Source organism: Notamacropus eugenii, chromosome 2 (genome assembly GCF_028372415.1).
Source record: "Notamacropus eugenii isolate mMacEug1 chromosome 2, mMacEug1.pri_v2, whole genome shotgun sequence".
NCBI classification, from domain to species: Eukaryota; Metazoa; Chordata; class Mammalia; order Diprotodontia; family Macropodidae; genus Notamacropus; species Notamacropus eugenii.
Window position 1 is genome coordinate 440,399,578 of NC_092873.1, and position 22,554 is coordinate 440,422,131.

Genomic DNA, 22,554 nt, shown 5'->3' on the forward strand with positions numbered 1-22,554 from the left:
AAGCTAACGCCAGTGTTCCCTTGACCCAAGGTCTCTACAATTTTTGAACAACACAGGTATGATAGTCTAGAAAAGAGCTTTATAAATAAAAGAAAGTCCTGTAGAAATGAGAAAACTCTCACCCCTTTGAAGAATTTTGGACAAAAGCATTCAATTGGCAGAATATGATTCACAGTTAGCATTAATGAAAAAAAATTCTCTATATATGCCTTCCTTGTTGAAGCAGTGGGAATGCTTTGGAGGGGTTGATTTAGCCTAAGTTTGGAATATCTAGTGTCTACAAAGAGAATTATAAATGCCCATCAGCCTTTTGATTTATGGATTTAGTATGGGTTTTTTTTTTTTAAGCCTTCATAAAACAACTCAAAACTTTTGTCTCCTTTCATGTGAAAAAAAAATGAATTCTAGCATTTATTATCTTTTGGAAGCACCTAGCAGTAGAGATAATTCATATTTTGGCCCCCCAAAATTCATATTTTATAGAAACAAAAAGGAATAAATCTGTATCATTCATATCTACCTTCCTTTCTCTCTCCTTCCTCATTTTTTCTACCCTATACATCAGACTATAAAGTCCTTGATAATAAAGATTCTTTTTTTTTTTTTTTGGTCTCTAAATCCCTAGTGCCTAGCACAGTATAAGGTACAAGGAATCAACCTGTGACTTCATAGGTGAAGGGAACTGCCAGGTGAGGAAACTCCTTCTACCAGTGCAGATGAAGACCTTCTCTGAAATTCATACTCTTAGCTATCTAGAGCACTAGGGTCACACAGCCTTTATGTGTCACTTGTGGGACTTCAACCTGGGTCTTCCTGCCTCCCAAGCCAAATTCTTAGCCGTGATATCATGATTCTCTGGCCCATAGTAGGTGCTTAAATGCCCAGCATCATCTTATCAGTCAACAAATATTTATTTATTAGTACCTATTAAGTGTCAAACACTGTACTAAGGGCTGGGGATAAACATACATAAAAGAAAGTTCTTGCTCTCAAGGAGCTTACAGTATAATGGGAAAGACAGGAAGCTAAGAGTGGGGAGAGAAAGAAGGTACCTAGATGACAGGCATGATGGAGAAATCCAAAGGCTTGCAGGTAGGTGTGAAATGAAGTGATAGCTCATCTGGGCATTCTCCTTAAATAGGTTTTTATCCTCCCCCTTCCCCATTAGGGAGGGGCAGAGACCTTCCTCCCCCCTCCCCCGCCCCATCATTGTGGCCCCACTGCATCCCGCACAGAGTAGGTACATGATAAACATTTGTGAGTTGAATTGATTTTTGGTGAAGAGGAGGATATTTACTTACTACAGCCCTGAGCTATTCTGTGTTCTCACAGATGTCATATTCCAAGTGAGAAATAATCCTCCCCCCAAATTTTTAATGGGTACATTGAATTTTTGAAGCACTAGTCATGATGGTAAAGGAAGTCAAATCTGAAATGCTTCTATTTTTGTCAAGCACATTATTATTCCCATGTTAGAGAAAGAAGTTCTTCACTCATCTCAGTTTCTTCTGCTTACTTTTGTTACACACACTTTGCTGAATGAGAAAGGTGGCCTGGCCATAACACATGCTAAGTGATAGCAGTATTAATTTTGCTAAGTTTGGACTGATGTCAATTTCTAAATAACTTACAAGATCTTATTTCTTTTGGCAGTGATATATCATACAGTGTAGTCAAAGGTCAGAACTCAGTGGTTTAAGACACAGGGTTTTCAGTCTGAGTAAGGTGTATATTATTGCAATCAACTCAACCACATTAAGTGCTAAGGGATTGGAATTTTTGTAATTGTTGCATTACATTGTCATTGTGCTATGGTATTACAAGATATCAGGGTATTATTGAGGAAATTAATTTTCAGTTCATAATTGAGTGTAAATTCCAAGGACCCTAGAACCTGTGACAGAAGTTAGTCATATGGTATACCAGAAAGTACTAGGAATCTATACAGCTAGGTCTAGATTAGGCTCAGGCATTAATTATCCCTATGACTTCTCTGAGCAAGTTATTTAGACTTTATGGCCCTCGGGCATCTAAAATTGAGGCTGTGGTATCACAGGAAAAGGGTTGGGTTTACTATTTATCATCTGTGCAATCTGGCTTTAAGCCACACTCTTGAGTCCTCAGTTTCTTTAACTGCTAATAATGTAGCTGTAATCATAGTGGTAATCTATGATCTTGTGAGGGAACTAGTTTAAATAGTTTTTGAAGGACTCTCCTGGATAAATAATTTGATAACTTTACCTAATTGATCGTTTATATTTCTTAGAGTCACCGATTTGGAGCTCCATGTGTATGTATATACATGTATTTGTATATATTCACTTTACATTTAACTATACAATAACTTAGAACTGTACTAAGAGTTTTGGGACATTTGTATATAGTATTATAACAATATAAAATTTATGTATTTTATAATTATATTTCATATTTATCTATCATTATGTTATATATAATTTATCATTATATATTTACATATAAATACTTCAGGGGTCCCAAAAGTCTTAGTATGTGTATATATATGTTCTGTGTGTTTCTGTATATATGTGCATACGTATGTATACATACTTGTCTCCCCCAATGTTAAGTCCTTGTAGGTACTTAATAAATAAGTGCTGATTGATTGACTGTTTTGGAAGGAACTTTAGGGGCCATCTAACCAAGTCCTCTCATATTGTGCGGGGAGGAAGTTAAGACCCAGAGAGGTAAAACAATTTGAATGAGTGAAAAGCACTTTTTAATCCCTTATTATGTACCAACTCCTATTCTAAGTGCTGGGGATACAGATACAGATACCTACCTTCAGGGATCTTAAGTTCTAATGGGAGTGGTGAGGGGAGGGAAGTCACAAAGATGGGGAGTGAAGCTGTAGATTAGTCTACTTCTTCCAAAGGTAGCATGCTCTTTCTGAAGGTGGCGTCGTTACAGTTAATAGAGTTCCAAAGTTGCATAGGTGGAAAACGGCAGATTTCAATCCAGGTTCTTGCACTTCCAATCTTCTCCCCTTTCCCCTTATGCCAAGCCTCCTCATCTCCTCTTATCTGATGTGTCCTATTATTACTCATTCATTAGAGCTTTTACCAGAATGTAAAGAGGAGGAGCTAGAGCCCACACAACTTTTCATTGCTTATTAGTGTTCCTGTGATAGAAGTTAGTCATTAAAATGAATTACTTTGGGAAGGCATTTACACCCACTCCCCTCATTCGTCATTGACACAGAAACTAAGAATTGACAAGCAAATTATAATTGGGGCAACTCTGCAGGGACCGGAGGAAGCTGACCAGATCTGTGGAACCAATCCTGAATTTACTGAACATGGATTTATTTGCTGACAGTAAGAATTCTACCATAGGAAATAACACTGTCAGCAGCAACATCTTCAGATATGAAAGTCAGCAATATTTTATTCAGAATGTCATTTTTTACCTAACAACAATTTGATAAGTAGAAGATAGACCCATTTGCAGGGGTTGAGAGGAGTGGGAAAGATTCCCATTCTATCAAAGGACAACGGTGAATGATTAGTTATATTATAGACCTAGTTTGACTAAATCTAAAACGAAAGACACTTCTTTTTTAAGAGGTAGCATATGCTGGATACAGCACTGATTTTGGAGACAGGACGTATGGGTTCAAATCCCACCTTTGCTACCTTTGTGATCTTGAAGTCACTTAATTCAGTTTAATAAGCATTTATTAAGCACCTGGTATATACACACATCTTTTTATATATATGCTTCTACACCTATATGTGTGTTTGTATACACACATGTATTGCATTATGGTAGAAACTAGGCACATGTAGGTTAAAAAAAATGAAATAATCCTTGCCCACACAGAGATTTCATTTTTATGTTGGGATTACAACACAGATTTGGAAAAGAAATATAGAAAGTAAATACAAAGTAAGAGAAGGGAAAATCTTAACAGAGTGATTGGGAAAGACCTATTGTGGGAGGTGGTCCTTAAGTCTTGAAGGGAATTTGGGATTCCAAGAGGCTGGAGTGAGGAAGACAGCATTTCAGGCTTGGGTGACAGTCTGTGCAAAGGCCCAGTTAGTCAGGCAAGAAGCATCAATTAAGATCTCATTATATGCCCAAAACAGCCCACAGTGTCTCCAGTTATAAAGTGAAAGGGCTGGATAAGATGATCTCTGAAGTCCCTTTCACGTATAAATCCTAGGATTTTTTGACCTTCCCCTCTTTGTATTTTCTATCTGTCCATAGTCAATAAACATTTATTAAGGACCTACTATGTGCTGTGCTAAGTGCTGGGGATACACATACAAAAGAGGAAAGAGAGCCCCTGCCTCACATCTGGTAGGGGAAAGACCACACACAAAAAGAAGCTGAAAAGTGGTGGGGATGGGGAGCTGGGGAAGGGTACTTACTTGACTTAGGAACATGGTGGAGAAGTCAGGCAAGGTCCAGAGTAGTATAGCCAGGTGAGAAATCAGTTCACTAGAAGAGCAGAGAGAATAGATGATGAAAAGGGAGTACTCATTTTGGTTCATCCTTTTGTAGCTGTCCTGAGAAAGATTTTCTGATGGCTCTTGGGAGCCCTGGACACGAGTTCAAAGCTGTTCTCGCGTTCAGGATGTAGGGAAATCTGTGATAATAGTTCTTGGAAGCCACAAAGCTCTCTGGTACGGGTTCCACTGCTGAAATGTGGCATTTTAGATAACATTCCTGTGATCCTGAAGCGCAAACTGGAACCTCCTTTACTCTCTACTTAGGAGGATGTCATCCATATTCATCAGATCACAGACTTAGAGCTAGTAGGGATTGTAGAGGTTGTCCGGCAACCCCTCCTGCCTCCCTCATTTTACAGATTAGGAAAGCTGAGACCAAAGAAGGGGAGAAGAAAGTCAGCCTTCTATGCAGGTAGAATAGGTCCTCTGGCACCTCCCCCCCCCAAATCCCTTCACTCTCATCTGACCTACTGTTTTCCAGAATTCAGTATTTTAGACAGTCAATTAACATTTATTAAGTACATACTATATGCCAGACATTGTGCTAACTACTAAGCAGATGAGTCCTGCCTAGAGAACCAGCCTTTACCATAAACATCTAGGGCTCTGCTGGAATGTTTCCAATCTAGGATCATTCAGCCTCCCATAATCATAAACCCTTGGACAGCTGCCCTCTTTCCCTGGCCTGCTCTGTGTAGTGGCCGGTGCTACACCAGGAATCAACAAGACCTGACTTCAAATCTAAATCATTTGACTTCTCTCAGCTGTTTGCTCATCAGTAAAATGGGAATGAGGATGCCTGTGGTACTTAGCTCATAACCGTTGAGAGGCTTAACTGGGATAATGTAGGCAAAGCTATATAAGCATCAGCTGTTGTTTTGTTTTTGCACATTGGGATCCTGCATGGCACCTCAGTGAAACACTCACTATGAAACACTTGAGTGTGCTGGAAAATTTGGAACATCGGTGTCTGGGACTGGGTATCCTTCCCATCTCTTGGCCAGTGTCTAGTAAGTGTTTACTATGGGCTAGGCATTATGCTAATCATTAGCCATACAAAGATCAATCATATTGGTTGCTGCCTTTCCCCACTTCCCATGCTCTCATAAACAGCTTTCTTGTGTCCTTTTGAAAAGGGATACTAGAGGGTTGCTTTACTTAACGTAACTGGGCTATAAGACAATTAGATTGAAAAAAGAACCCAGGAGGAAAGTAGAAAGAGGCTTCTTGATGAAAGGGATAATTAAGCTCTGACTGATAGAAAATTTTCAGCTTGGCTCTGATTTTCATCTTCAACAAGCATCTACAAAGTGTCTACCAGGGATGCAAAAACACATTGCCCTAAAGGAATTCACATTCTTATGGGGAGACAACACACAATTGGGTATATACAAGATATATGCAAAGTAAGTAGGAAGTAATGAGAAGGGGAAGGCTAGGGAGGGGCCAAGGGAAGGGGTGTTGGAAAGGCCTCTTGCTGGCGGCAAGATTAGGACCGAGTCTTGAAGAAAACCTGGGAAACCAGAAGGCACAGGTGAGGAGAGATGGAGTTTTGTGCATGTGGACGTTCACCATGACCGTTCTCCTCCTCAGGTATTTTGTATACACTTGTTATATACTAGGCTCTGTGCTAAATGCTGGGGATATAAATAAAGATAAAAACATAGTCCTTGATTTCAGAGGGGGACACTACATGCAAACTATATGACGTACAAAAATATCCATATGTGTGTATGTATATACATATGTACTGAAAAAAGAAACAGAATTATTTTCATCTTGGGGCTTCTGACATATAGCAAATACCTGATTGTTGACTCATCATTCCATACATACAATGTAAATGGGAGGTGATGCAAGGGGAAAGGAACTAGTTGGGGTGGTAGTGGGTGACAACTGGAAAACTTGCCGAAGGTGGAATTAGAAATGAATCTTGAAGGAATCCAAGAAAGGCAGAGAAGACTGAGGTTGAGGAGGGAGAGCGTTCCAAGAATGGGAGACCGAAAGTGAAAAGTCATGGAGTGTGGAGATGTAATGTCCAGTTCAAGGAACAGCAAGGAGCAGGTCAGTGCCACGGAATCTTTGGGTTGGAATGCAGCAACTGAAATAACCTTGGGGTAGGTTTGGGATTTTTTTTTTTTTTGTCCTGTGAGTTCTTCAGTACCATTAGCATAAGCCACTTTCCTTATCTACTAGTTGAAGTGTCTTGAGGGATAGAAAACAAGATGAAAATGTTCAATAGATAACTCTCTGTTCCTGTCCCTGGCTGCAAAATAAAAGCTGAGGCTTACATCAACTTCTCCGCTAAGGTCTACAGAAGGCATGTAGAAAATTCACATAAGATCCATTTTTATGTGGCTTACAGTCCCAAGGTGGGTAAGAAAAAAAAATAAACAAAGGAACTCATACTTGGATTGTGTTCAGTACCACTGAATAGCTAATTGTTTCTTATTTTCATTCTTCCTTTTTTTCTGTTTGAATTGAAAATCCTTACAAAACATCTATTCATTCTACAGGTGAACATTTCAGGAATACCAGATACTGACCTTGGCAAGTGTAACGGAGTGAGACAGAGTGATTGATCTGTGTATGATGTTGCTAACATTTATTTTGGTATTTCATACAGCAGTTTGGGAATATTTTAGCAATACATGAGGATTGATGATTTGTGATTAATGAACACAATCAGCACTTGGAGTCGAAGATAAATAAATGGTCAAAATACAGTTCAAACTTTTATAGCTTGTCTTTCTAATCAAGGAAACCTTTTTTTTGGTCTTAAACCCCCCCACCCCCGTTTCCAAAAACAAGTTTGTTCACATAGAAGCTGTTAATTCCTAACTCTTTCTTTATTATTGTTAAACAGTTTAACACCTTGTGTAACCAGCTATCTAAGTGAGGAGGTCAGGTAGGGCTAGGGAAAACACTCTCTGATTGTCACAGCTGCTACTGACTCTGGATGGTTGGTAACACCGAGGGGGGCTCCTCTGTTCCTGTTTGGTCATCTATTAAATGGGGAAACAGGCTTTATTGAGGGAATTTGAAGGTAAAAAAATAAACCTATAAAGCAGGGTATAGATGTATACAATTGTGGAATATCTTTCTCTGTGTCATGAATACTTTTGGCCCTCTGGTGAAGCCTATGGACCTCTCAGAAGTATGTTTTTTCTTAATGCCTAAAGTAAAATACAGGGGATTACAAAGGAAAACAGTTATACTGATTATCAAAATGTTAAGAACAAGAAAAACCAATTTCAGAGACCTCTAAGAACCCCTGAGTTATTAATCCAACTAATATTGTTAATAAAGACTCTAGAAGGAACCATGGCATTTTGTCAACTGGCATTTGTTAGGAACATCTAGTACTTCTTTTTTTTTTTAAAGAGGAAGAAGCTATATTTACTGTCTTCAGTCTCAAATCATCTGTTAGGTGTCAGGCACTGTGCCATGCTCTGGGTGTACAAAGAAGGGCAAACAACAACAAAAACAGAAAAGTTCCTGCTCCCAAGGAGCTCACTCTTTAATGGGAAGGCATCATGCAACTATGTACAGATAAGATACGTGCCCAGGATAAATTGGAGCCTGTGTCAGAGGGAAGGCACTGAGATTAAGGATGAGTGGGGAGGGGAAGGAGAGACTTTAGCTGAGACTAGAAGGAAGACTGGTGAAGAGAGAGGACTAGGGACAGGGGGTCAGCCAGTGAAAATGCTTGGGAGTCACAGAGAGTGTGTTTTGTTTTAGCAACAGCAAGAAAGCCAGTGACACTGAATTGTTGAATTTGTGTAGGGGAAGGAGGCAGGGGCTAAAAGCCAAACAGGATTTTTATATTTGAGGTAATAGGGAAACACAAGTCTATTGAATAGGGACCTCTGCTTTTGGAAGATCACTTATTGGAAGGTAGACTGGAGTGGGGAGAGCCTTGAGGCAGGGACAGCCTGCAACAGGGTGATTGCAACGTCAGAGAAGACCTGAGAGTTTTAAGGAGGAATGAGGCTATGAAGGGAGAAAGGATTAAAAAGCTGATTGATATGGGAGGAAAGGGAGTGAGGATTAGAGGATGACACCTAGATTTCAAGCCTGAGGGTCTGGGAGGATACATTAGGTACAATAGGAAGAGGGGTGGAAAGATAATGGGTTCAGTTTTAGACCTGTTTTAAAAGATGTCTGCAAGACATTCTGTTTGAGATGTCCAGTGGGCAGCTGTTGATGCAAGTCTGTCCTATGTTTTTCTACCCAGCAATTATTAGTATAGTGCTTGGCTATACTAATTACTGTTTTCCCTATCATTCATTCATTCAAAGAACAAACAAATACAGCAGAATTGTCCCAGGATTTCAGTCAGCTATGTACATGAGGAGCTGGGGAGTGGGGAGGGGTACCTGGGCACGGAAAAGCAGCCCCTGTCAGGAAGCTATAAGTGGCTGCAGAGGTTGCCTAGAGCACCTGGAACGGGTGGCATGCAAGTGGCTGCTCTAACTGCTTTCAAAATGTAGTTCCAAAGGAGTGCATTGGAAATTAGGCAGACCAGATTTACCTTGACTATATTTGAAGTTCTTTGTGGTCAGGGACAGGTCTACTAATGTAGCCCTTACTTAGCACAGGGCATTTACACATAGTGAGAACCCTGTAAATATTTGTGGGTGGTTAGCCCAGAGGAGGCAAGATTTTAAATCAAGATTTTGAAGATAATTTGAGACTGATACTTGGGTTTTGAAGAGAGTGGGTAGAGCTTCTTCCTCTTTCAGAAAAAGTAATATATGTTCTTTATGAATCATTGAGTCTTTTCAGGCCCTGCAGCTCATGGCATTTCACTTCCTTCATGACAGACTAGAAAGGTAATACAATTCTTCCTAATGCCTCCCTACCCAAGAGCTTTTAGAGACCTTCATCAACCTCCATAATGTCCTGGTTCTTTTGCTTGCCTCTGATATATTCAGTAATTTCCATATTGCTTCAGTGTTTGCTCAGTTGCCAGTCTGCAGAAGTATTGTTTGTTTTAGGTTGTTTATTTAACTTGATCTGCAGAATATCTCTTAGAGGACCAAATTCAGATGGCTTTTCTTGAAGATAATGGAAGTCCTACTTGGAGGGGCCAAAGACTGGCTGGGAAGGATGTTTCCTTTTATTTGGTTCCTTTAAGTCTTTAGGCTATTTTCCAAAGCAAATACACTTTGCAAAGTGGTTCTAAGCACTATAATTCTCACAATGCTTTGGAATGTTCCCTAGGAGACTATAAGCATCTTGAAGGCAGGCCAGGTTTTTCTTTTGCATCTAACACTGCATCTTGCTTATTGTAGGTCCCCAATAAATACTAGCTGGAAGGACTGACTGAATTAAATAATTGCCTCTGGGCACTTTGAGGTAATTTTCACAATAGCAAGTTATTATTATTACTTTTGGTGAGGCAGTCTGGGTTATGTGGCTTACCCAGGGTCATACAGCTAATAAGTGCCAGGGCCCATCCTCTATCCATTTTACCACCTTTCATAATAGCAAATTAAAGCATTATAATTCTTTGTCAATATCTAGTAGTTTAGCATCTTTGAATATCAAGTTTGAGGTGTGGTTGTCCCACTAGTACAGAAACTTCTCAGATTTTCCAGAGTTGTTGCCTTCCAAGAAAGAAAAGAGTCAGTTCATCCTTTCATTCAAAAAGCATCTATTAAGCGCATACTACTTGGGAGCTGGGGGCAGTTAGGTGTCACAGTAGTTAGAGCACTGGGCTTGGACTCAGGAAGACTCAACTACATAAGTTCAAATGCCAACTCAGACGCTTACTAGCTGTGTGACCCTGGGCAAGTCACTTAACCCTGTTTGCCTCAGTTTTCTCATCTATAAAATGAGCTAGAGAAGGAAATGGTAAATCACTGTAGTACCTTGGGGAACTTACCTCCTTCTCCAAAGGGCATTCTACATTACACTGATTATTAAGTACAAGAAAATTTGAGGAGGGACTGGACACCTGGAATGAAACTTTGAAAGATAAAATCCTTTGTTAGATCACGTCTCATTCATTCATTTAAAAAAATATGGTCATAGATTCTCTTAGAATCACAGTCTGCCCTGTGGCCAAAAACATTTCATTTTTCCAGCTTTGGGAAAGTGTGAGTATCTTAGCTGCCACCCTGTTGAAGTAATTATAATTTCGTTAGTAAAATTTGGTAGCTTATTGCCTGCAAGTATTTGGGACCTTAATTGATGAAAGATATTAATATAACAACATGAAAAGAGGCAGAAGACATTACCTGCCCTCAAGGAGTTTGTAATCTAATGGAGGAGACTACGTGCAAAGAGATACATACAAAGTAATCTATAGGATAAATGGGAAATAATTAAAAGGGGGAAAGCACTAGAATTTAATGATGCTAGGGAAGGCTTCTCGTAGAAGGTGGGATTTTAGTTGGAAGAAGAAAATGCTCACCATTTTAGAAACATATTGGGTGACTAAATGAGAACATTGTTTTTCTGGGTGTTGATTTCTAAGTTGCCCTAATAGGTTGTGAGCCAGCCGTTTGAAGCCTACCATTTTGGGAAATCTTGTAGTTAGCTTTCCGTTTTTGGCAAAACAGTACTCATTGGTCCAGTTAAAATGAGGCAAAATGCTGCTGATTGGCTGTGTACTCTAAGTGGGCCTGAGAAAAGTACATAAGCCAAATCTGTACATAACAGGGAGTTTTCTAGAACTAGAAGTTTTTCTAGAGTTCCTAGAACTCTCTTTGGTTTCTTTCTACATTTCGTTTTCCCTTCAGTTTTGGGTACTTGATTCAACCTCTATTTTTGTGGATCCCTTGTGGATGAGATGCTCCTTGAGGTCTCCTGGAACCTAGAATGAGAAATTCCCCAAACCAAGGACATATGCTAATATATCAGTAAAATAAATGCAAATTATGGGGGGAGGGTGTGGGAAGGGGGTGTGAGACTAGCCTTTAGGAAGGATGAGTACCAGCTAATATTTTATTTAAATAGGTTTTGTTGACGTGTTTGCATTTGTATCAATTAACTTTCCCTTGTACCCTTCCCCCTCCTACAGAACCATTCCTTACCAACTAAAAACTTTTTAAGAAAAGAAATACAAGCAAAAGAAGAGGAAGAGAAAAATTCAGCAAAACTAACTGATACATTAAAAAAAACAGTGACATTATATGCTCCATTCTATATTCATCCACCCTGTTTCCTCTGCAAAGGAGGGAAAGGATTGATTTGCTCGAGCTGAACTGAAGAGTTTAGGAGGCAAAGGTGAGGAGGGAGGATATTCTAGGCACATTTGTATCTTTCAAAGTATACGGTATTTAGTCTTTGAGACCATGCAGTGATGCTGGGAATGAGAAAACCTGGTTTCGTCTCTAACTTTGCCACTTTGGAAAGGCTTCTGTTGCTTTAAATTTCATTGCTTTAGGGAACTTTCTACTGTGGAAATTCCATCCTCTTGATACAGAAAGCAACTTGCTTATAACAATTTATCCTGTTGGAGTGTAAAATGAAAATCGGCATCATAATTCCTGCTTGCCATACAGGCAGATTAAGAGAATACATTAGCTGTGACTTCACATATGCCTGCATTGAATAATAAATAAGATGCTGTATTTATGTATGAAATCCTTCGTTCTGGCACTGGGTTTCCTCAGTTCCATTTTCTGTCCAAATGTGGGAATCTGACACTGAAGACAATGGCAATTTCCCACTGGGTCATTTTATTGGAGGCAGAGTTGTGAGTTTTCCATAATTATGTTCTATTTTGACTAAAGCTTTGATTTCTTTAAAACAAAAAAATGGCTGCTAGATCTCTATTTCTCATCCTCTGCTGTATTGTACATCTACTGATATTGAGAATAGGCCTAAAACATTTGTTGGTTTGCCTGATTCAAGGCTCACATCTAGGATCATAGACTCATTTCTAGCTTGAGTGAAATTTCTGTCATCTCTACTTGGCACTACACTACGTCTGGCTCCTCCTAGGCATGAGAGCCTTTGAGCGCATGAAGACATTACCTTTTTCAAATAATATCTTTTGGCCTTTAAAATTTTAAATTTGAGGGAGACAGGCTCATAGGATCTTGTCTGAGCTAGGAGTTAAAACACAATACAGTAGATAAGCCCGTACCCCTGGAAAAATCCAGGCCTGAAAACAGCCAATTTCACAACGAGATGGCCTTTGTGGGTTATTTGCTTTTGCTGTCACAAAGCATATTTAACCTTTGCTGTGGCCTGTTTATCCAGCCGGGCAGAAGACCTTCTCTGTTTAAACAATGAGAGTAAAAAGGTGCAAATTCGACTGCGGCTTCCCCACCCAGCTAGCCCCGAGGAGGGCTGGCCTCCCCGTCCCCCAGGAACCATTTGAATGCTAATATCTTTGAGCACGACAATCTCTCCAGCACTCAGGCTTTTGTCTTTATGATAATCCTGTTTCCCTTTCCTCTACTTCACCCATTTTTTTTTTTTTTTTGCCTTTAGGATCTACTTTTATTTTGACTCGATTTAAATTCCTTGGTCATTCTTACAGCTTTTATTTATTTTTATCCATTTCCTTTTGGTCTTCTCTGAAATAATTACAAACCCCTGTCAATTTCTCCAACCCTTAGGTCTACATTTTGATTGTCAGTGTGAGGTGTTTTGCAAAGTGTGATTTTTTTTCCCCCAAATCTCTTTAACACCACTGAAAACTGGCCTTGAGTGGATTGGGAATATTTCCGAATTTGGAAAAAAAAAACTTGCCGAAGGCCTTGATGGTGGGATAAACCCCACCTAGAGAAGCAGGATTTACATACGTTTCTAAATCAGTGTCAGGTGTTTATGGTTTGCAAAGTGAGTCCCTTTTTTAGCTGATTTTGAATATATTTTGGTGGTTTCTCCTCCCTCTCCCACAAACCTGATCAAACTCTCAATTCAAACATTTATTAAATGTCCGCTTTCTCCAGCCTTGGTGCTTATTATCTGCTAAGGATACCAGTGACTAAAAAAGAAGGCCGCACATAGTCCCAGCCCAGAGGAGCTTACTTTTACCAACATGTCCATAGATTAATAACTAGAAAATAAATACCAACCAGAGGCAGATTTGGGGGCAGGTGGGAGGAGAGCCCTGAACTATGGGAATTGAGAAAGGCTATGTGTGAGGTGGTGGCCTCTCATAGTGTTGAAGAAAGGTAGGGGTTCCAAGCGTGAGGAGGGAGAGCATCCTAGGCATGGGCACAGCCAATACAAAGGGACGGAGGATTTGGGGAGGGAAGCAGGCAGAGAAATTTCCACAAAAAGGAAGATGTGAACAATTTGGATAAGTGGATTTCATCAGGGTGTTCTATATAAAGAACACGATGTCTGTAACAACAACAATAGCTGGCTTTTATATACAGCGTCTTAAAGTTTGCAAAATGCTTTACTTGTCTCATTTGAGTCATTACTTTGCCCCTACACGTTTCCATAATCTGGCAAGCTTCTTGATTTAGTTCTAACAATCTCTCTGATTTCTTTGCAAGAAAAAAATAGAAATGGAAGTAGAAAAATTAGAAAAAGTAGAAACTCAATATCATTTCTGTGTTCCATGTTGTATTTAGCTTCTTCTGAGTACATTTGGTCACCTCTAGTCGAACTCACAATAAAGAGCTGGACTGTTGGTGGGAATGTGTAACTGGATGAATCAGGTGAATAATACCCCAGAATCTTAGCTTTGGAGTTGGAATGGCCTTCTAGGGTCAAAGTCTCACCTTCCCCCCTTTCCATTTTACATATTAAGAAACTGAGACCTTGTAAGTAAAAGTGACTTGCCCTAGGTCACATACATTTTAATGATAGCTTATCCTTTAAAGCTTACAAATTACTTTCAATTATCCATGAAACAAACTGTATAAGTATTAACTTATTTTATAGGCAAAAAGATTGATGCTCATATTTACAGTAGCCTTTGCTATGTGTTAAGGACTCAATTCAGTTCAGCAAACATTAAGTGCCTACCAAGTGACAGACACTATGCCAGGACTGTGCTATGTCCTGGGAATGCAGAAATAAAAACCAAATCATCTCTGTTCTCAGGGAGTTTATGCCTCCAAGAGAGATAGACGTGAAGTAAACAAATTATAATACAAAGTTAAATACCCCATAATTTGGGATACTATTTGCAGGGGGTGGAGATGGGAATGAGATTGTCAGAAAAGATTTCATGTGGGATTTTGGACCTAAACTGAACTTGGAAAGGAGCTAGATTTCTTAAGAGGCAGAGGTGAGGAAGGAGTAGTTCCCAGCATGGGGGACAGCTATCAGAAAAGGGAAGGACACAGGAAGTGAAGTCGTATGCCTTTTTGGGTGAAAAGGAATAAAGCCTCATAAGCCTAAAAAAGCTGGCTGGAGCCAGATTGTGAAGAGCTTGAAAAGTGAAACAGAGGAGTTTAAATCTGAGTAGTGACCTATACTCTGGGGCTGTCAAATTTGGCAGCTGTGTACAGGATGGATCAGGGAGAGTAGAAATCTCAGAGCAGGAAACCAATTAGGAAGATACTGAAATAGTCTTAGGGACAGGTAAAGAGGGACTGACCTGGGGTGGAGGATTTGTTTTTGAGTGAACATAAGGGAATAGATATGAGGGAATATTGTGGTGGTAGAAATAATAAGATTTGGAAAATGAGAGGAATCCCTCACATTAGAGTGAGTTCCAGCCCTGCCTCTGCCACACGTGGACCTCTAGGCAAGTCACTTAACCATTGTCTGTCAAATGGGTGAGGGTTGGACCAGATGGCCCTTGAGGTGTCTAGAATTATGGTCTTATGACGTTGTGAACGCATACCATTGTAGAAGTTGGGGGTAGAGGGAAATGAGTTTTGGAAAGGTTGAGTTGAGATGCCCACTGGCACAGTGTAAATATTCAGTAAGCATTTCATAATTGTAGAGAACTGTCTGGAGCACTGAGAGAAGGTAAATGACTTTTCCAGAGTCTTATGTCATATTGCCTATATGTCCGAGGCAAACTTGAATCTAATTTTTTCTGCCTCAAGTCACCTTTCTGCCCCTTGTGCCATACTTGTTTTCTAGTCTAGACTATGGGCACAGAAACAGAAAGAAAGAAGTGTCTGCCTTGAGAGTGCTTTCATTTTCTTGGGGGAGATAGGGGAAGTAAAAAGATGAATCTATACAAGATAATTTGATGAGGGAGAGGGAGGACAGTAATATTTAGGGAAATGAGGAAAGGCTTCTCATGGGAAGCTGAGCCTTGAAGGAAGCTAAGGATTTTAAGAGGAGAGGAGAGAGGGTAGGGAATTAAAATGTTAATTACGGGGGCCAGCAAATAGCCAATTTGGCCAGTACAGAGAAAAAGTAAAGGGTAATAATGGGAAATACTGAAAAGTCTAAAAGAGTAGGATAAAGTCAGATTTGAAGGACTGAAAAAAGTATCTGTAGATAAGCATTGATAGATATGTATGTATATATCTATATAGATAAGAGAATATATATAGATATCTTTATATTTTTATCTCTGTATTTACATATCTATATGTGTAGATATATAAATGCTATTGATACCTGTGGTTTTGCTTAGCCCCCTATAAACTCAATAAACTCCAATGGCACCCAATCATTTCCAAAACCAAATCCAAAATCTTGTTTGGCTTTCAAAGTTCCTTATAACCTAGCCTTCACTTAACTTTCCAGTCTTCTGACACGTCATTCTCTGCCATGTACTTTTTAATTCAGTGAGTTTATATTTGTTTAGAACCATTTTTTTATAGTTATTTGGCAGAGCTTGGGGGCAGCGCTCTAGCTCATTGAGTTTATAGGGAGCTAAGTGACTTACCTAGGGACATGAATGCAACCACTAACTGTCATAGGCTGCATCTGAACATGTCTTTCAGACCCTAGGTCCAGTGCTCTCAATCCACTGTGCCACCTGGTTTTCATTTCTTACAACTCAGTAATTTTCCATTGCATTCATGTGCCACATTTTATTTAGCCATTTTCCAATTGATGTGCATCAACTTTTTTTTTCCTACCACAAAAATTGCTGCTATAAATATTTTGGCATGTATGTGGTGTTTATTTTTATAAATTACCTCCTTGTGGTATATACTTACTTAGTAGTAGACTCTCTTGGTCAAAGTACTTTTTAGATACTTTATTTGCATAATTGCAAATTGTTTTCTGTAATGATTGGATTAATTGTGAAGGACTTTTAAGTGCTGAATTGAGTAGTTTGTATTTTATCTTCAATGTTGCAGAACTGCTAAATGTTTTTAATTCAGGACCAGACTTAGCTTCAGGACAATTGTGGCTGAGACTTGGCAGTCCGTTGGATAAGAGTGAAGGCTTATGAAAAAAGTCAGAGATCCTGAGCCTAGCTACTTGCAACTTGTATGATCTGGACGAGTCATAACCTCTCTGGGGCTCAATACACTTATTTGGAAAATGAGGACCTTGGACCAAATGACCCTTTAAGAACCTTTCCTTCTCTGAATCTGTGATCCTATGATCTTTTGACTTGGAAGGTGGGGAAGATAGTAATACCCTTAGGAGAATAGAGAAAATTGAAGGAGGTGTGGAAGATAGTGAGTACTGTTTTGAACGTGTCAAATTTGAGATAGGAAATCTAAGTGGACATGTCCAGCAGGCAGTCTGTGGTCATGAACCTGAACCATGAACTCAGAAGAGCCATTAGGGATTGGATATACACATCTGGGAGTCTCTTCATAGAGTTGCTAATTGGATACAGAGGAGCTGATGATATCACCAAGAGAACACTGAGAGAAAAGTGCCTAGGACGGAGACTTAGGGTGATTACCTGATTCCAATTTCTGTGGTCTTTCAACTGTACCATGCTGCTGCATGTTATGTAGTCTGTTGTATTGTATTTCATTATGTTACATATATCAGTCCTCTCTTCCCTCCTCACTAAGAGTTAGGAAAAGGGCTCAATAGACTTCACCCAAAGGTAAATATAATATATAACATATCTTTATACTATGATAATGTATGGAATTTAGAAAAGTTTTCTAATGTAACCTTATTGCTATATATCTAAATAAGTGCATAGCAATAAGATTTGAGGCCAAGAGAATTCAACCACTCAGAAAAAAGGAAGTAAAAAGGCTTACTTAATGTTAACACACATCCTAATGTGATTACACAAAACAGTAGGTGCTTGACAATACAATGAAAAAAATGGCGATTTGAACCTGGAGACTACACTCCAGAAAACCTTGGTCTGAAAAGACCTATGTTTCAGCTGAAGGCACTTTTCTATAGGCTAGACAGGCGCCTTAGATACAGCCCTGTGATACAGTTTGTAGAGTGACTGGGACTCAGAAAGACCTGAGTTCTATTTCCTCCTGAGGTGTTTGTCATCTATGTAACCTTCAGCAAAAATCACTGAACCCCACTCAGTCTCTGATTTGTCCTCCGTAAAATGAAGGATTGGAATCGATAGACTCCATGGTCTCTTCCAGTCCTTAATCTATAATCTCATGAGTGGATAGATTTGTTCCATGAGTGGAGTTTTCCCCAGCTGTCACTTATGAAATGTATGGCTAGCTCCCTGGAAAAAAGGTGATTCAGTCTAGGAAGAGTATCACCAACTGTATCAATGTCTTTCCACCCTTCATTTTTTTCTTTCTGTTTCTCATTCCACTTCTTATCCAGGTGTCTCCAAGAGAAACACACTACTTGACCTTCTGAAGTGCAGGGTGGCTGGGTGGGAGAGGGGAATCAGGCCTATGTAAAATTAAATACTTCATATGTATATATGATAGGAGGGGAGGTGATGGAAGAGGAAATTGAGAGCCATCTGAGTGCCTTGGGGCTATAGGGAGAGATAGAAGAGAGGAGGGACATATAGACACCCAGACATACATAGCAAGATTGAGACAGGGAGAGAATGGTGAAGAAGAAACCACTATCTTGCTTGAGAATCTGGTGGGTTCTGGAAAGATCAGCTGGAAGGGGGGTAGTACTTGTCAACCCTTTTAATACTGCTTTAGGTGAAGTCTGTTGCTTCCTCTTCATACCTTATATAGTGCTGTGTGGAGGATTGAGAGAGAAGAGAGGACTGATTAATATATGTTATGATATAAAATTAATATATTAGGAATGTTGTTACAATGAATACATATGCTATATAATATATAACATAAATATATAATATATATGTCACCTATATTTTCTGAGCTAAAAATAAGTACACGTGGTCTGGCAAAGGATATTATTTTTGCAAAATATTGTGAAAAGAATACTTTCTTTTCTTGAAATAGAACCTAACTAAAAAAATATAGGAAACCTTGCCCCTTATAGATGTGAATATTAATAGAATACCACTGAGAATGTAAACTGGATACAATTTAAATACCACTAATTAATTGCATTATTATTTTGAATTCTCTGATAGCATCAGGGATTTACCTGATGAAATGAATTTTATTTTGCAATGATCAAATTCATCCCTTAAGATACATACTCCTGCTAATTTTAGTGATCTTCACAAATTACTGTGCTGATGAAACATCATTAGTTTCGGAGCTTTTAGTGAAAAGTCTTTCTGTATATAGGTCTGTTTTCATTCTTGCACTGCTGCCAAGTCTTTCTACTTTGGTAAGACCTATCAAAGTGGTCTTACCAAGCTAGAAAGTGTGAGCTTTTAGAGAGGTTATCTCAAGCATCCATGAAGCATTAGTAGAAGTCAGGGTTGGGGAACTTTTGGTCTCAAGAACACATGTGGCCCTCTAGGTCCTCAAGTGTGGCCCTTTGGCTTAATCCAAACTTCACAGGACCTAGAAGGCCACATGTGGTCTCAAGGCTGCAGGTTCCCCATCCCTGGTATAGGATATTGTAATTAAAACTTCCTAACATCACGGATTTGTGACAATTGAGAGGTATAGAGAGGGTGGGAGATTGTAGATTTAGATTAGAGATTTAGAACTAGAAGGAAGCTTAGAGGCTAAGCCATGAAATACAGCCCTCTCATTTTTACAGATGAGGAAACTGAGGCACATAGCACTTCAATGACATGTTCACAGTTTCAGTGATAGTAGTGTCTAAGGCAGGATTTGAACCCAGGTGTTCCTGATTTCAAGCCAAGTGCTATAGCCACTTCATCATACAATCTGGAGAAAAAGGGAAGGTGGAAGGGTTCCCAGGAATACCTAGGAGGGATCCTGAGGAGTTGAGATCAGAGGGTCCCTAGGAAGGGCTTAGACCCTAGAATTTTATATATATATATAATATATGATACGTATATTATATATACATTGTGTATATATATGTATGTGTATATATATATATGTATATATATATATACACATATATATATGGCTGATAGATCCTAGGGTTGTAGGATGGTACCCTTAAGTATGACCAAAAAGGTGGGGTGTTATTTGGGATGAGCCCAGAATCCATGAATAATATGTTGGTTTGTCTTTGGATCTCCATTACTTGTCAGTGAATGGCACATAGTAGGTGCTTAATAAATGCTTATTGAATTAGATTGCTGGAAGAGAGCCTAACTAGGCCAATAGAAAGGGGGATTTAGGGGAGATCTTGTACCTAGTGATCCAGTTATGGGGATAGAAATAGAAACAAAGGATCCTGAGTTCTACCTCCTGTGGATCTGAAAGGGAAAAAAATATGTTATTACTGACATTTATATCATGTCTTAAGGTTTGTAAAATACATACATAGTAATAACAGGTAACATTTATATAGCACTTACTGTGTGCTGTGCACTAGGCTAAGCACTTTATAATGATCTCATTTGACATTTGTAACAACCCTGAAAGATAGGTGCTGTTATTATTTCCATTTTACAGATGAAGAAACTGAGGCAAGCAGACCATGTGACTAGCGCAGGGTCTCACAACTAGTAAGTGTCTGAAGCTGGATTTGAATTCAGGTCTTTCTGACTCCAAGCTGGAATGCCAACTAGCTGCCCCTTACATTTCTCAATTGGTCTGGGTATTCATATTTTATTGATAAATAGTTGAGCCTCAGAGAGGTGGTTACTTGCCCAGGATAACACCACTGATAAGTGATTAACAATTAATAAATGTTGTAGAATGCAAGTTTCAGAAATGATTCAATTTATTAAATGACAACGATGTACCAAGCACAGTGCAAACACAAAATCAGGATTGTCCCTGATTTCAAAGAGCCTTCATTCTACTAAGAAGATAAATGCATTCAAAGATGAATAAATAAAAAATCTCTACACACATAACAGAATATGTCTATTTAATTTATAATTAACATATCCATATATCAATAATTTAGATATGATTAAATATCACTATATAATCAATACATGTAGATATCTAATATTTAAACATACAATGCAGATAGATGCAAATACACTTAAAGGATGTGGACCTGGATGAAGATCCAGCAAAAAAGAATGAAAAAGAGCCGTAAGAAAGGTAAGAGGAAAACCAGTTGAAAGTTGAGGACCAAGAAGAGTGTTCAGGAGAAGAAGGTCATCTACTTTATGATGTTTCAGAGTTGTCAGGGGATTGAGGAAAGGGAATCAGACTTAATGAATGTTGTTGTAGAGAGAATATTTTCAGCGGAATGATGAGTTTGGAAGCAGAGAGTTTAGAAGAGATTGAGAGGAGAGGAGGTAGAGGTACCTAGTTGTAAACTTCTTTCTCAAGGAGTTTTGCTACCAAAGGGAAGAGAGATATATAGTTCAATTTCCAATAGTTAGATATAGTGATGAAGTGAAGATTTTTTTTTTTAAATTGTGAAGATGTATTTTTAAGAATTGTGAAGAGATTTTTTTTAGGCAATAGGGCAGCAGGCAATACATAGGAAAAGATAAAAGGTTAGTAAGAGATTGGGGACAAGATGTGTGAGAATCTCTTGGAGATTGGAATGGGATCACTTCAGGTGTTTATCTTTGTAAGAAGAAGGGCCACCGCTTCAGTGAACTAATGGGCAAGAATATAATGGAGGAGAGCTTCTAACTGATGTGAGATGAGAAGGAGAGAAAAGTGAGCTCTTGATGAATGGCCTCCATATTTTCTTGGAAATAAGAGGGAAGTCCCCACCAGAGTGTAGGGAGAGGGGGTGCCATGGGAGTACTGAAGAGGGGTGAAAATATTTTAAATGACTTAGAATCTGCTTTCTTGCCTCTGTGTGGAAAAAATAAGCTTCTTTCTTTCTTCAGGTTTTAGTAAAGGCAAAGCAAAGAAATGAAAGAATAAAGAGATCAGTGGACAGAGAGAAAAACAATGTCAGGCTTTCTTAAAAGGCACCATGGATAGCAGGATAAGTCTACTTTAAACTGGAGATGAGATAGAGTATAAATATAGTCACTATAATTTATATATCTAGAATATCCTAATCCACTCTGATAAGGACTAATTACTCTTTGACATCTTCTGCTATTTCTACTACTGGAATAGAATGGAATAGTGAATTGATTAGGGAAGTGTTAATGGATTGCCTTGCTATAGTGAGGGCCCGATTGAGATTATATAACATAAATTTGTAGTGGACCCACCTAGAAAGTTTTCTTGATTTTCCTCCAGCTCATTTCAGTGGCACATAACTAGGGTTGAAAGCTGGAACTTGGCAAGGCATGATCGATGACTGGGTAAAGGATTTGTGCATAAATAGTAGAGATTTGATCTGATTCATCAAGGAATTGAGTTAGGAAAGGGAGGAGAGTGGTGCCAGTGATGCATGGATGATGGCCTTGGAAAGAACTGAGGAGTGGAGGGATTTGAACTTTCCATGAAGATGTAGAACAAGGTTAGAGATCAGAAGAGAGAGAGAAAGTAGGAACGATAAAAAAAAAATTATGATCAGAGAAAAGAATTTCAGAGTTAATGAAGATGGAAGTAAATACTTGGTATGATGCCAAGAACATGGGTATAACCATTTCTGTATTTAGCTGAGATGGAGTGGAGGAGTATCATGGAAAATGAACATTAAAAAACTGGGAAATTAAAGTATTTGAAAGAGTAAGTATCAGTAGGTATGTTGAAATCCCCTAGTATAAGGTCAGGAATTGAGGCTGAGAAAGATTGTGAGCCTAGGCATTGAACTCATTGAGTAAGTGAACTAGAATGTCCTGGTGGTTGGCATATAATAGCTACCAGAATCTTAGTAGCATGATATA

The 22,554-nt window shown here is 38.9% G+C and overlaps 1 long non-coding RNA gene across 3 annotated transcripts in view; it reads left to right on the top strand.

Annotated features, from left to right (window-relative positions):
* The first annotated feature begins 2,451 nt into the window (after positions 1-2,451).
* The window catches only part of LOC140529537 (uncharacterized), a 154,770-nt gene continuing 134,667 nt past the window's right edge, over positions 2,452-22,554 (top strand). Inside the window, exons 1-3 of one of the 3 annotated variants that reach the window (XR_011975582.1) lie at positions 2,452-5,482; positions 9,770-9,833; positions 11,503-11,708. This is a non-coding gene — a long non-coding RNA (uncharacterized lncRNA). Of the gene's footprint in view, positions 5,483-6,071; positions 11,709-22,554 lie in introns of those variants that run through there. The other 2 variants (XR_011975583.1, XR_011975581.1) reach the window with 2 other exon arrangements.